At 44.7% G+C, this 14,627-nt stretch overlaps 1 long non-coding RNA gene across 1 annotated transcript in view; it reads left to right on the top strand.

Annotated features, from left to right (window-relative positions):
- The first annotated feature begins 1,924 nt into the window (after positions 1-1,924).
- LOC124157825 overlaps positions 1,925-14,627 on the top strand; it is a 180,592-nt gene continuing 167,889 nt past the window's right edge. Inside the window, exon 1 of the long non-coding RNA XR_006864657.1 lies at positions 1,925-2,106. This is a non-coding gene — a long non-coding RNA (uncharacterized LOC124157825). The remainder of the gene's footprint in view (positions 2,107-14,627) is intronic.

Raw genomic sequence — 14,627 nt, 5'->3', positions numbered from 1 at the left:
CTCCTATCATCATTTTCCTCCTCCTCTACTTCTCTTCTCAACACCCCACCCCTCTATGGTACGTTATTCCCCTGCGCATGCGTGGGGTTTTGCCGACCGTGCCCGACAGTTGGGGCCAGCCGGAGATTGTCGAACTGCTAGCTTGAAGAGGGCGTTGCAGCCGACTTTCGTCATCATTTAGAAAGTGGCGAGCGGCTAGCGAGCGTGAGAGAGGGAAGCGGGGGCGATATTATTGTGGGGCTATCTCTCTACACTCCCCCCCTCCTCCTCCCTCGGAAAAAAACCTTCGCTATAGCACACCCCATCACGCCGAGCTTTCTGCCGTAACCCAGGGTTGGTTCGGTCGGCGGCCGGCACACGGCGGCGCGGCGCCACCTCTGCCCGCTTCCCCTCCACTCCCCTCCGCCGCTGGCTTCGTTCCTCTTCGGGTGCATGTGATTCCTCCGCAGCAGATGGAGGATGGACGCCGGGCTGTGTGGTCACCTCCATCGCTTTGGGCAAACCGAGGCGGGACTTTGAAAGCGCGTCGGCTCTTCACGGCGTTACTTCTTCGCGAGCCGAACCCCTTCCAACGCGGCCCTGGTCCGCATAGGCGCCAGGATCGCGGTGACGAAGACTCCTTTAGGCCGTCAGATGGCGGCCCGATCGGACGTGACAAGGCGGAAAAGGGGGCGTCAGCGAACTTCAACACAGATAGAAGAGAGCGCCCGGTGGGAGAAGACCGCTGTGAAGTCACCGCAATGTTTCCCGGACGTCATATCTTCGTCGCCAACCGATATCTTTGGTGCCGCAACCAAGTTTGCTGCGCTCCTCCTCAACTTCCCTTCCTGGCGTCGAACCTGGTCGAATTTTTCCGCGCTCTTCCACGAAGGTGTCCGCGCTACGTCTAAAATGTCGCAATGACATCCTGCTGTCGTCTCTCCATGGCTGGCTGACCCATGGGACTCTGTCGCTACTTTTTTTAAACTTCTCGTGTCGGACTTAAAAGGGGAAGAAGATAATCTCATAAATTTTTGCCGAGTGCGCGTGATAAATATGCAGTACCCGTATGCGGTGTTGTGTTCTGGAACATTTTAAGTTTTTTCTTCATTATTTCGCCATGAATCAGGGAATCCGAAGGACTTCGTCTAAGAATAAATTGGAGGAATGAATACTGAAGCAATGGAGAAGAAAATTAGAACTTTGGAGCGGGGAAATTGCCGCGTTCCCCTCCTCATAGATAGAATCTTCAGGATTATCCTATCATGAAAAAAGAGGATTGGATTTATTCCTAAATTTTTTATCCATCCTTCTGTCTTACACTAGCCGTTACCTCAATTGAGACGGAAATTTCACCAAGGAAGGAAGAGTCGGGAAAAAGTAAGGGGGCTCCTGACTGACGTGTATGAGCCACAGAGCAGAAGAGCGGGATCTGTTAGGGTTTTCGTCGTGGGCGTCTGGCATACCCGTCCATAGGACCACGCACCCCCACCTCACCTCCTGCCACGCACTTCCCACACCCTATCCCAGTCACCCACGCAACCAACGATCCAAGCAACCACCCACTCGAAGGATAGAAGATAGGATGGAGAGAGGAAAAAAAACGACTAGCCAACCCAGTCCGCGCTCTCGTGCCCGTAAAGTCCACCAGCCGGAACACAATGGCGCGCGAACGAACAGTGGAAGAGGAGAAGATTGAGGGACTGAATAGGGGAGAAGAGATATTATACTTGTATATACAGCAAGACGGGGTGAAGAGGAAGACTGTAAAATAATGGTGGAGGACCGAAGCGAGGGCCCGACAGTAACGCTCTATGGAGGGACTTCTCCCTCTCTTCCCTACTTTTAACTCCCCACTCCATATCGCCTCCCCTTACAAAAACCATCCCCACTTTTCCACCCCCGCCCTCCCCCTTCCACCAACCCTCCCCTCCGCCCCCGCCCACTTCCCCCTGCGGCACGGGTTGGAGAGAGAGAGAGAGAGAGGAAGATAGAAGCCAGCGCGAGAGACTACGGGTGTGCTGACGAGGGACCCCCTTCTTGAGGAGGAAGACACACTCAACTCTTCAAGTCGCCTCCTGCCCACATTTCAAACACACTGGACGCCCACGCGACACGGCCTTGAAGGTAAAGAAAAATTAAAATAGTAACGCTAATATGACGTTCGCAATGCTTTTTTTCACTCTTTTTTGTCTTGGCCCTTTTTTAAGAGTGTTCGAGTCAGAAAAAAATATACACGGTTTTAATTTTCGTTGACTGTGTTCGCGTTCACCAAGTCTTCCATGGATGATCGGAGGCCACTTTTTTTTACTTGTGTGTGTGTTCTTTTTTTTCTGTGATCGTGCCGGTTTTTCGTATGCCTCATTATGTTTGTGTGTGTTTCTGTTATTTTTTTTTGTTAATTGTGTTACGTGTTCGACGTTCAGTGTTCCCGTCTCGTTCCGCCTGCATGTGCGGTTGTGTCGTTTCAATTGTTCGTACATCGCGGAGGATTCGAATGAGGTACCGCGAGGAGTAATGGCGCATTTTTTTTCCTCTCTCGTTTGAGTTGTGTCTTCCCTTCCCCCTCATGAAATGCTGCCTCGTCCGGTCAAATGCGTTGGCCTCCTCGTCGGCGGGTCGTGTCCAGTTTTTTTCCGTTTCCCCCCGCCCCCATTGGCCTATGTTCTTCCGTTTCCGCTCCGGTTTGGCGGGAGGTGACTTACAAGAGTTGGCGGGAGGAACGGCCGCTTCGCTCCGGTCCCTCCTGCGACATCTGCGTTGGTGAGCACTTGCGCCTCGCTTGTATCCATCCGCTCATATTACCTTTTCCCCCTGTGGTTACTTTGGAATGTGACCGAAAACTGAGGTCAACTCCGCGTGAAAGGGCAGTTAGTTAGGTTTCTATGAGAAGGATTTTGGTTGGGTTCATGGGGTACTCGACTGCGGATGGAAACCCGGCACCGTTGAAAATGCCCTCAGTTTGTTCTCCCTCATAAACAATGTATTTTTCTTGCTACCATGATCGTAATAGAATTCTTTATAAAAGTCTTAGGAAAGATCATTATTGAAGTTATTTCAGAAATTGTCGTCCATCGTAGATTTATGCCGTCTTATCTGCACTTCGGAGTGAGCGCTGAAGGATTTTAACATTTAGGCAGAGAGTACAGTTTGTTAAATTACATACCTTATTGAGTTTGCTTGGTTTTAAATTGAGAACGGGATTAAGCTGTGATATTTGTAATCCGAATGAGCACGAAAGCCATTCATTAGCCATCGAGCCTATTCATATTTAGTTTCGCTGTCTCCTTGCCTCATTGGGGAAAACTCCTGACGGAGCAAATCAGGAGTTCTTAGATAAATAAATATCTATTCACCGTGGGTTATTTTAGATCTCCCTTTATTCAGTGCTATGGAAACTAAGATAATCTTTTTTCTGGCGTTATAAGCTTTCCTCATGTCGGATTTTGTAGTATTTTGGCGATAAATACGTATAAATTCTTCCCGAGTGCTCTATCGCGTGAGGTCTTTAAAAACCGACGTGTGGTTTCGACTGCTTTCTTTTACTATTTTCTCTTCATCACCTCCCTGGAAGCCTCCTTCATGGCCCGGAAGTCGATGGAAGTGGTAGCTATCGTTACGTTCGCCCTCCGCGAGGTCACCCAGTAGAAACCCCGTGAAGAAATCAAGCGACGGTAACGATGTTAACACTGATCTGCGGAATATGGTGGAAAATGTTTCAGTCCTTCTTTCATAATTAAAGTTGTTTCAGCATAATCTCCTTGGAATCATTATATATCCGTATTCACTCAGCAGCGCTCGTATAAATCCTTTAATTTTTTTCGCCTCCTATCAAGGTGTGTCGGCCGTGAAGGTAATGTTCCGAGACTGGTGGCCGTTAGCATTCGGGTCCCTTGATAGAGCATGGATATTTTTTGCCATTACGGATCACAAGTATCCTGCAGAGTCTTTGATATTTCCTTTCTTTCTCCTTACATATAGACCGCAATGGTAGCTAGTATGTACGCCTCACGACAGAATGCGTGGTTCCTGAAGAATAAGGGTGGGATTGTAGCAGTGCGTTTGTTTTAGCATGGATATCTTCTCTCTTCTTTCCATTATGGGGTCACAAGTATTCTACCCCGCTGAGCCGTTGATATTTCCTTTTTCCAGACCGTGGATTGAGTCGGGCACTTCAAAATCTTCCTCGAAGAATCTCGTTTTTTTTTATTTCGCGCGCACTCATATCTTTGGGTCTCGCATAACCCCCAGAATATAATCCTTTCTCTCGTCCATAAAGTGCCTCCGGGGGCAACTCCCCAACACTGCCCTCCTCTTTGCCCCGGCGAGAGCCCTCCCTCTCACCGCCAAGGTCACCCGCTTACTCTCGCGCTGCCCCGTCGTCGTTATTTCTCGACTCCTCTTCTTCCATCCCGCCTTCTCTTCGCCGATTCCTTCCTCCTCATCCGCTTCCTCCGTCCACTCCTCCTACACCCACGCCTTTGCTCGCGTTCTTCCGCGCGATCGGAGAGGCTCCAGATCCCCTAAGTCCGTTACTCTGCTCGCAGAACTTGCTTATTCTCCTCGCTCTCTGTGCTCGAGTAAAAAACCAGGCGGAAAGCAAAAGCGAATGCACCCGAGCGAAGTCTTATCTAGATTAATCAGGTTAATTTGATACTCTTTGATACGTTGCAATTCTTAGACTAGAACTCTATTTTTGCCATCCTCCGACGTAGGCTTAGGCGCACCGTGGGAGCACCAAGCCCCAAAACCTTGAATATCGGAATATTATAGTGGCAGAATAGTTGCCGGGTGGAAAAATGGGCTGCTTTAGCGTTTAAGGTGTCGTACTTGTACCGCTAGAACGCCTGTGCTCTGAGAATTTTTTTTCATATTAGTATCAACCGTTGATGAAGCATAGAACTCCACGTCGGGGTATGAGTGGCGAAACCTAGTGGAATAACCCGTGCAGCATTTTTAACCGCTGGAAACCGTGTATAAATTGTAAATGATATCGGGAATGAATGAAACTGGGGTTGAGGATAGATCCAAATTCATCGCCCTCTCCGCTGATTTAGATGGTACCGTGGGGTCCATGGGGCCTGGGCCTCTTGCAGTTTTCTTGAGGAGTGATGGGTCTACTGACTTTCCGATAGCTAGTGCTGTTCCGTGGGACCTGATTCGGTTCTGAGAGGCCCTGTTCGTCGGGGTTTCCGTCAATAACTGATATTAACCAAGAAATAATCTTTTTCTCGACGTATATCTTTCCATCATTCTTTCCCTTTTTTGCCATGTAGTGTAGTTGTTGTAAAATTTCCGCTTCTAGCGAAAGCGTTGGATTACGGTGAACTTAATCACGAACGTTAACACTAGGTGTAGAGTTCCGACTGAGGCGAGAACTAAGGAGACTTGTGAAGTCTTTTTTTTCCCTCCTTCGTTATCGGTCGGTCGGTAAAGTTCCCTTTGCTCATGCCTCCGTATTTCCTTTTCCTTGATGAGTGCCGGTCTCAAAAACCGGTCGAGGAACATTAAATAACGTGTGGAATAATGTCGAGTGTTTTTATTTCGCGTCGTAAAACGAGAGGTCAGGCACGAATGCTGCCATCAGTCACAACTCAAGCAGCGGCTGGAACGGAGGTTTTGTCGTAAAAAAATGTAATGGAAAAAGCGCGTGCTTCGAAAGATCTTTATTCGCTACTTGTTGGTGGATGACGCGAGTTGAGTCTTGGTGTGTGGAGTCGGCGGGCAGCTGCTCTAACTGGTGGTTCGCATAGTGACCTGCAATCCACTTGATCCATATGACTGCATTTCCGGAAACGATTTCTCAGTGTGGGACGAACGTATGTATTCGCCGGCTGCTTAATGTCAATATTTTCCAGGATTTTAAATTGTAAATATGCTTTCAAAAGATTTGTAGTGCAAAATGCGGAGGAGGTAATTCTGTATTTGAGGCAAATGCAATTGTATAGTAAATCAACCTTTCTCGATGTGTAACATATCTGACAGGAAGTAATTTATTTCGGCTTCTGCCTGCGACCAAATTCGAAATGGGAAAATCCGACATCACGTGATGGATCTGAGTGGCAGACTACGACAATAGTGTGTTGATTTCTATTTTAATCGTTTTTCCATGAAATTCATTACTCATGTGAATGAGACGTATCCGAATTTAAAAAAAATACTTATGAATACTTAATTTACTTCTTCTTTATCCTCACGATAACAGTGAATCCAACGCGATAAAATACAACTACAAATGATAATTTCCACACGATAGTGTAAAACTCCGCTACCGACCGTGGTTTCAACTTCCTATGTCATTTTATGTGCTTATGTCATTCCATGTCATTCTTTGTCACCTTGAAAATGGCATAAAATGCTGAAACCATGGTTGGTAGTGTAGTTTTATATAAAAATCCATTGAAACCACGGTCGGTAGCGGAGTTTTACACTATCGTGTGGAAATTATCATTTGTAGTTGTATTTTATCGCGTTGGATTCACTGTTATCGTGAGGATAAAGAAGAAGTAAATTAAGTATTCATAAGTATTTTTTTTAAAATGGGATGGGAAAATCCGACATCACGTGATGGATCTGAGTGGCAGACTACGACAATAGTGTGTTGATTTCTATTTTAATCGTTTTTCCATGAAATTCATTACTCATGTGAATGAGACGTATCCGAATTTAAAAAAAATACTTATGAATACTTAATTTACTTCTTCTTTATCCTCACGATAACAGTGAATCCAACGCGATAAAATACAACTACAAATGATAATTTCCACACGATAGTGTAAAACTCCGCTACCGACCGTGGTTTCAACTTCCTATGTCATTTTATGTGCTTATGTCATTCCATGTCATTCTTTGTCACCTTGAAAATGGCATAAAATGCTGAAACCATGGTTGGTAGTGTAGTTTTATATAAAAGTGTGGAAATTGCCATTTGTGTAACTGTATTTTTAATAGTGGATATATTGCATTTCCACCAAGTCAAGCCTGAAACGTTTTTATGCGTGAATTCTGGACTTCGGTCTCTGATTTCTCTCAACGTTGGTCTCAGGTTTCTGTCAACGTTGGTCTCAGCTTGGTCTCAGACCCACCACTTTCAGCTCTCTGGCGTACTTCCCTCTGCCAGTATGCCTATATTTACTCTTCCGAGGGTGGTTCCGAGGTGGTGCTCTGCAGAGTAGACCGGAGAAAGGGTTAATTACCCCGCGAGGCCTTCGTGAACTCTCCGTATCTCGCATATCGCATGGCTTTCCTGCGCGCCAGAGTGGTTGTTAACTAAGCGGAGCGTGGTCTTCTTCTTCTTCGCGGCGGCGGCGAGGCGCTTCCCTCCTCGCGCCCGGCCCCCATTTGGGTTTTTCCAGTCTCGCTTCGCCTCTCACTCGGAGCGCTGGTGGCGTCCGAAAGGAAGTAAACCCTCTTCACTCCGCCCGCCCGGGCAGCCATTGTGCCGTGAGTTTGAACTCTTGTTGTTGTTGTTGCTTGCAATCTCTTTCCAGTCTTGCTCGAGTGATTTAAACCAAGTTTAGCGCTTTCCACGAGACGAAGTTTAGCGTAATCATACGGAGGGTATGGATAGACCGAAAGTCTTAGCTAGGAGCACCATATGGAACGGGTTCGCACGGCGTGCCCTGCGTCAACGTTATCCCAATCACCTTACGAGATGACATGGGCACCTACTCATTTTTCTGTATCTTACACTCTTCACGATTGTACATGATTGAAATTAACTGTTTCAGGCATTATTTCGTAGATTGAAATGAGAAAGGTTAATAAATGGTAACTGTGTGTGTGTGTGTGTGTCATCATCAGAACTCCTATTAATTAAAAAAAAGCGTAAAAACTAGAATCTCTTGAATTCAGTGTCATCGGAGGTTGAATCATCAGCTGAGGTTAGAGTTCACCTCAAAGTAAGTAATTTTAGGGTTTAAAAGCAAGAGTATTAGACAATCGTGAAGAGTTTAAGACAAGCATTGAGCTATAGTGGGGATTACCTTCATTTTCGGAGCCGCCGATAACTTCCACCTATACATTAAAAAAAAAATTGCAGCACGGGAATTTCCATATGGTCAAGTGAATAAGGCTTGTCTGCACTTAAACCGCGAATCATTTTTTCTGTAGTCCATTACCTTACTCTCATAAAATATAATAGCTGGCTGAAAACTGAGGTAACTTTTGTGGATACTAACAAAAATAAGGTTAAAATAAATTTTGTCTCTCTTGTGTACGTTGCATTCTAAACGAGTAATTTAGCTTCTAACGGTTCAATCGCGCCATCTAATCCGTCATTCCTTATCTTACTCACTTTCCAGCGTCACGAAGCCGTAAAATATTCTATACTTCCATGAGCAAGGTTTATATAATGGTTTTTAGCCATTGTAATCGATTTTTTCCTCAATATGGGATATAAATCGATACATCTACAGAAATACTCAAGGTTTTCGCCTCACATTTATGAACTATAGCAGAGGAATTCCATAGTGTATTCTAATTCCAATCAAAAATTTATCTTTAGAAAGCCTTTTTTTGTTTATTTATATATATATATTTACTTTATCCATCCTTTACTATCTGTGGAGTGGAGAATAGCAGTCATTATAATTTTTCAAACGTTTCACTGATAATATCTTTCGTATCAAATTCACTTCGACGCCTGTTTTCCGATATGTCACTCACATATCGCGTACCTAATGAGGGGGTAGAGATACACGCGTTACCATCACCGCCTTTGTTGGGAGGGGGAGTGGGGCGAAAGCCCAGGGCGACTCCGACCCAGTCCCCTATCTCTCCCACGTTCCCCAATACCCCTACAACCCCCACGTCCTAGACTCCCCCCCTTTCAAGAAAAGAAGTTGGCTTCGGAGAGGGGGTGGAAATGTATGCAAAGCCCCTCGAAGGGTTGGGGGTGGGCGATTCTCATCTTTTGAGGGGGGAGTAGGGGGGCGGAGTGGCCTTTGGGGGCCGACCAAGCGGTTCGAGGAGAAGATGTCTTATGGTGCGTGCCTACGACCCACGGCGAGGGGATCTCGAGACGTCTTGAGGCGCATAGAATGAATATCCTCTCCTTCACTCGAGTCCTGCTCACATTGAATTCAAACCTCGGGACCCCGACTTAACTTATACGTCAGCATAAAACTGGAGTGCAGCGCGTGAGATAGGATATTTCAATGAGGTCGACTCTTTTATCAAAGTTATCCATCGGAAACTTCCATCCCTGAAGGATTTTCTTTCAATTTGTTGGAAATGAAGAGGCGATAAAAGATGGAAAAACCTGCCCATAATTTTTAGGAATTGCTGTGGAATTTTTTTATAGCTCAAATTTAAAGAGCAACCTTTCTTTATTAATTTTCCTTTAGGAAAACCCCCATCTCTGGAGCCTTTTATGTCAATATGAATGATGTATAAGATTGGAAACGAAAATTTTTACTTGGACATTAGGGTTCATTTTTTGAAATTTTCTCATACCATAGAATACGTAATGAATGGATAATATGATGTTTTCAAAGCTTTTGACCTCACAGAGACGTTAAATTTGGCTTTTATGGATAACTGACCAAAGCGATGCCGCCATCTTTTGGTCGATCTGGTCGATTGGTTTGACCGATCCGTTGGAAAACTCCTATCTCTGAAACTTTTCATATCAACATCTCACGATTATACGGATAGGAATCGAAAATTTTACTAGAATTTCAGGATTAATATTCGAAATTTTCGGATACCATAGAGTGCGTAATGAATTGCTAATATAATAATTTCAAAGCTTTTGACTTTACGCAGACATTTCATTCTACTTTTGTTGATGTATGGCTGAAGCGATGCCATCATTTGTCTCTCTCCACTCCCAGCGGTCTCTAAGAGTGTGAGTGGGTGGTAGAAAGGGGTTTGTGGCAGGCCTTTCCCACCCCTGCCTTAGCACCCCACCTCTCTTCTTCACCACTCGAGCCGCTGCAACTCCTGGGCGCATCTCACGGTGACTTCTCGAACGCGGCGGCGGCAGCGAGCATCGGAATGTGCATCCGCTCAATGCAGAGTGCACGACCCTCGTTTGCATCGGGTATCCCCGCTTTCATAAGCACCTCCGTCCCCAGTGAACTCGAGTCGCAACGCCGCGTCCTTTCCAGCGTCTTCTTGCCTCGTTAGTGCTGCACTCTGGCGAGTTCGCACCGTCAGCCCGTATAAAATTGCAAACGCTCTCTTTACCCTATTGTATTGCCGTGGTGACTTCGGTCTCCCACATCAATTTAAAGTATAATTACGTTGTACTTAACCTATGAAAAACAAATTTCCTTCATTGATATAAACTACTGAAATTGTCCATTAAATATTGAAATATAGTCCATTTTATTTACGGTAGTAAAATAATTGACTTCTTAAATTTGTTTTGGGGGAATACCCTGTGACCTCGCGGTTAAAATTATTGATTATAGCCATTATTTTAAATCAATCGTGAAAAAAACGAAACTGAACTTCTAGAAATCAGAAAAAATCGTATTTTCATTAAATGTTACATATCATTCATCTTTAAGGATGCCATCGTGCATGGGGTAAATTGTAGATGCAAATGTGGACGCAGGGTCTGTCCGACCGGAAGTGGCTCTGAGTGCAAATAATAACAGGCATTATAATTCAGTGGGCAAATTTAATAAACCCCGAGGTATAGTTCGCATAGTTCTCCGGCGTAGTTCAATGCTAATGCGAAGCTTTCTTTGCTACTTCCTCATTATTAATTCATATGTTTTCCGCAGTGATTATAAGATCATTTCTGTGGTCCTGAGAAATTGTATCTTCTGCAGCTACACGTTGTTCCGTATGATGCTTTTGTCTGGGATAATGATTAAGGATTGCGTACCACTATGCAGAGATATTAATTTTAGTTGTAAAAAACGTCGGAATTTATTACGTGCATCATATCAATTTTAGTTGCATCCTTGACTGTGGTGGTATGCATTAAAATATATTATATTGTCGGGTTTTTATTGATGATTTTATAAAATGTCTAAAGCCGTTGAATACCAATAAAAAGTGATTTAATAATGGCCTAATGTGACAAGATTGTTATTTAATACCGACAAAATCTCCGGCATGAAAAGATATTAATTTTTTCATCAGTGGTGGGGTGGGGAATAGCCCTTTAGCACCGCCACTGGCCAGCACCACGTCTTCCATAGCAACACGTCGTAGACCTGGAAGCCGAGAAGTTTATGTAGCATAACATTTTTTGTAGAACGGGGTTTCGGAAGAATTCGCGCGCGGAGGGAAGTTGGCATAAATGATTCACCAGGTCGTGTGAAAAAAGATCCTCCCCTGCCCCCCCCCCCCTTATCCCCTCCTCTCCCTCAAGATGTTTAACGCCCGTCCGCCCAACAGCCCGCATGAAGCAGCCCTACCCCTCCTTCCCCTCCACTCCACTCCACCCCCTCACTCCCTTCCGCCCGCCTTTTTCCTATCTTAGCTTATCCTATGTTAGCACAAGACGTTCCTTTCCCTCGTCAAGTCTTAGGACGCCGCGCCGTTGAGGCTAAAGCGGGAAAGAGCGCCTCAGATTCCTCGTCAAATATTTTGCTCCCCGCCGAAGGATTCTTTTTTACCCAGACTTTCTTCAAGGTTTCTCCTTCGCCTCTGCATGTGCGCCCTCGTCGTCTATATATATACGTATACGTTACGCGTCGTATACGTTAGCCGAGTCATCCTGGTGTCCGTCTTCCAACCCCATCCCCCCATTTTCAATGCCCCTCTATGTCGGTTATCGTAGAAGTAAATCACACGATATGGTTTGAAATAGTGTTGGCAGGTTTCACGTAGGTCAGGGAACTCAAGTAATTCAGGGAAATAATAATCAGTTGTGGAAGTCTTCTGAGGTAAATATGTGAGGGGGAATTAGATTCTGGTTAGGGATGCACTTCAGAGACATGTCATATAGGGGAATATTTTAGTTTAGAGTTCGTGGAGAATTTCTGGAGTGGGCAGGTGGACATTTTGTACTGCTTGCGTTCAAAAGAAGAGGAGCAATAACGCAAAGACGAGGTAATAGGTGCAAACTTTTGTAGTACCTATATTATTAACACTGTAAAATAAAACTCAGATATGATCAAAACGGATTTTAGGTAAGGTGTCTTAAATTACATGAATTTAAATATTTTGTTAAAACTGTGATATTAACGGGAATCAAAATTGTTATTTGTAGTAGCAAAATGGCCCTGGGAGACGTAAGAGTGTTTAAAAAAAAATTATCACACAAATTATCTTCATTAAAAGGAATGAATATTAATTAAAATATAATATGGGATTGAAATATCATTAGATACTTCTTTAATCATGCTTTTCGATTTCGGCGTTGCTTTCCATCGGACCTAAGTTTAATATCACCACGGTGAAAAACCAGTTATGATATAAATATGATTCTCCCCAAATTCCGCTGATGAAAACTGATAAAGTACTTTTTTCTTTGAATTTCCTTTTTTATTTTTAATGTTAAATACCTTGAACGTCCCGATTTTCTATCTATGGAAATGAACTTATATTCGTTTTTTACTTAATACTTTTGCAGCTAATGAACAAGGAGTTTCTCTCTCGTTCATTTCTTATTTTACTCCGCTTTTCAATGGCACCGCGCCAGTAACTTCCGCCGCTGATGTGTTTGAAGCATGAAGTTAAAAATAACCTGTATTCTGCCCCTAGCAGTGTGCTGTAGCTCACGTAACAGCATATTCAAGCATGAATTTATTGCCTTCGTTTTCCTCCAGTTCCGTGTGTCTCCTTCATCGGAACTGGAAGACTTGTCAACAAGTCATTAGTCATGTCGTGTTTTTGGGCGCTGGTCGTTCGAAACATATCGGTGTCCTACCGTCTACGTTTTATTATCGACGTGAATCCGGATCACCGCATCAAGGGTCGCGTTCTTTGAGTTTTATTCAAAGGACTTCCCTAATAATTATTCAGGACCCTTGTTCCACAGGTGGGAAAGTGGGGGTGGTATTTGGGCGATAGATCGCTGGCGCGGCCTGATGGTTTATTGTTATCCCTTCCAGGGAAACCGGGGCGAAAGTGATGGTTGGTCCGTTGCCCAAGGCGACGATGTTTATACATTGTTGGCCGCGGTGGTGATGCCTATCTTTCACGCGGACCCCAGTCTCTGAGAAGTGTGGCACCCATGTGAGTGAGAGCCACGGCTCTGGGTTAAATTTGTAGCGAGAACGCTTGGTGATGAATTTGACATGGATGCAGCAGGGAGGTTTTTAAGTTATCAAGCGTGGATTTTCTCACGTTTCTGTGTATTTAGACCTTGTAGAGCTATTTGGCGGGATAAAGGAGAACATATATTCATCATTGTTACCGTCAAAACCGATATTTCACAGGACTCACGTATTTTTCTGATGATATGGTACTTGGATGGGGCTACCGACACCTCTGGTCATTTGCGCCAAAGGGAATGCAAGTCATATAGGTATTATACGTATATGAACGCAAGTTCATTTACTTACTCATTTTCAGCATCAATCAATTGCCACAACACTGTCGTGGTTCCAAAATCACCTCTCGACTTGTTTCCTTTTTTTCTTGTGTTTTTGTCGGAACTTCTGGAATTACAGGTATTCTTTTGATGATCTGTTCAATTTTCTACCCTCAACTATTGCAATTTCTCTTTTTGCAAAGCTCTTGGCTATGAAGAGCAATTTTCGATTTTACGATAAAAAAATTTTGCGAACTATTCCCCGATCTATTTACCTTAGTAGGTCATGATGAAGTTTCGTTGCAGCAAAAAAAGTGTGTCAGAATTCGGAATTTACCCTTGGTCACTGCGTGGACTGTCGATGGAGTATCGTGCTGAGTTTTGAGAACTCCCTTTCGGTATTCGACATTTGGTTAATACCAGTGGAAGATTGTTCAATTTGTTGTAATTCCACCTCATTATAGCTGAAAACTCTCTATTTTTTCTATTTTGACACGGATCTTTTACTAATGATTGAACAAATGTGAATTGCCGCTGTTTGTCTCATGCAATGACTGACTTGACTGTATAGACGTAATATCCTGTGGAGTCAAAGAATTCCGTTGGCAAGGTCAGTGGGAATATGGAATTATAAGGACGAGTAGGAAGGCGGTATTTAGACACCGTCCCCGACAGAATTCTTCTTCCCCGAAAAAAAAAACACATCCCTTCCTCCCAAGTCTCTTTTTAAAGTTTAATGGGACGTTTTCCGTAGGAAAGGGGAGGGGGTCTACTGAATTGAATCAAAGCGAGGGGTCGCTGGGAGCGTCCGAACTGTTGGTGGTGTTGATGTGTGTGGTGTGGTGCTTTTTGGTGCTCGCGGCACCGCGCCCCTCTCCTGCATTCTCCGCTTAGTCGAGGCATGGGCGTCGGCCCAGCCATCCGGATCCCATTGACTCCCAACTAGTCTCTCCACCCATTCCCCCCGCACATTTCTTTTGTGCGGGTGGGCAGTCCGTTTGTCTGTGGGTCTCCCGGGGGAGGCAGGAGGGGACTGTTTTTTTGATGGGAGGCGGGGGTGGCCCTTTTGTGAGGCGGGGCGGAAAGGCCACCTCATCCCACCCCATTTTTTCAGGACCAAAAACAGAGAGCATCGAGCCGACACCTTTGCTTAGTCGACGGAGCAAGAATTGAAGCGTCCGTTTTAAAATAGTCGCTTTTTTATGAG

This window comes from Ischnura elegans, chromosome 4, assembly GCF_921293095.1.
Source record: "Ischnura elegans chromosome 4, ioIscEleg1.1, whole genome shotgun sequence".
Lineage (NCBI taxonomy): Eukaryota > Metazoa > Arthropoda > Insecta > Odonata > Coenagrionidae > Ischnura > Ischnura elegans.
Note: the sequence above shows the minus strand (reverse complement) of the source record. Positions and strands in the feature narration are given on the sequence as shown.